At 46.7% G+C, this 1198-nt stretch overlaps 1 protein-coding gene across 1 annotated transcript in view; it reads left to right on the top strand.

Moving 5' to 3' along the window:
- The window catches only part of HSPA9 (heat shock protein family A (Hsp70) member 9), a gene marked incomplete at its 3' end in the record, with an annotated part of 84013 nt that overhangs the window by 46304 nt on the left and 36511 nt on the right, over positions 1-1198 (top strand). The gene's annotated exons all lie outside the window — the stretch shown is intronic.

Here is a 1198-nt window from a genome sequence, read left to right as displayed (position 1 = left end):
GAATATACATGTGTGTGTGCATTCTTAGGAGTCAAAGAGCTGTATTTCATACTTTTATTTGATAGATTCTTTTACAGGCCAGAGGCCTAGAAGTTCAAAATTCTCTCCACAATATCTTCAATCCCTCTCTCACAGGGTTGGGTTTCTTATCTCTAAACATCAATCAGCTGTTTTCCCCCTCCCCTCTCTGCTATGAGGAGACACCCAGATGAGTCATAGTGTCTGTGTGAGTGTTAGGACACAGAGAGAAGTCTATAGAACAGAACAAGTGAAAGGAGATTCTGTGTCTCTCTCAGATCTCCCCCTTATCCTGGGTCACATTTACTCTGTGCTGCCCCAAGTCCATGTTCCCCAATGTCCCCACCATTCTCATTCACACACATGACTGCTAGAACAGATAAAAATGGGTCACCGGGGATGTGCGGAGAGCACATGTGCGGTGACGCCAAACAATTTCCAGTGACCCCGCACATCCCCAGTGACACTGCACAGTGGGAGATCTATCGAAACTGGAGCAGCTGTGCATGGCAGCCAATCAGCTTCTCTCTCATTTTCAAATCTTAACGGAACGAACTGAAGAGAGAAGCTTATTGGTTGACATGGGCAACTGCTCCAGATTCTGTTTGCTCCAATTATGATCAATTTCCCCCAATGTCTTTTTTTTTTATCTGTTCTAGCAGTCATGTGTGTAAATGAGAAGAATGGTGGGGACATTGGGGAACCTGGACTTGGGGCAGCAGAGTAGATGTTACCCAGGATAAGGGGGAGATCTGAGAGACGCAATCTCCTTTCACTTGTCTTCTTATATAGACTTCTCTGTGTGTCCTAACACTCACAGACACGCAGAACTATGACTCATCCTGCTGTCTCTCTACAGAGGGGAGCGGGAGGATGGGGAAAACAGCCGATTGCAGTTTAGCAGTTTAGATTGTGGTTTAGGGGCCTGTAAAATCAATAAAGTATGAAATGCAGCTCTGTAATTCCTGAGAGGGCACACACATGTACATCCCCCCTGCACCTCCCCATTGCCACCAAAAACTCAATCACTTACAAAGGTGGAAATGTCCTTAAGTTGTAAGATATAAAACTGTAGCCAGTTTCGTCCCCAAGAGGAATATCTTGTCACTGGCTGCAGGGCCGGATTTACTCTCCCTGCCGCCCCAAGGCCAGGTTCCGCAATATGCCCTACCCCCCCCCC

This window comes from Nanorana parkeri, unplaced genomic scaffold (genome assembly GCF_000935625.1).
Source record: "Nanorana parkeri isolate BGI_ZX_2015 unplaced genomic scaffold, ASM93562v1 scaffold2952, whole genome shotgun sequence".
Lineage (NCBI taxonomy): Eukaryota > Metazoa > Chordata > Amphibia > Anura > Dicroglossidae > Nanorana > Nanorana parkeri.
The sequence above is the reverse complement of the archived record's forward strand: the minus strand, read 5'-3'. Positions and strand labels throughout refer to the sequence as shown.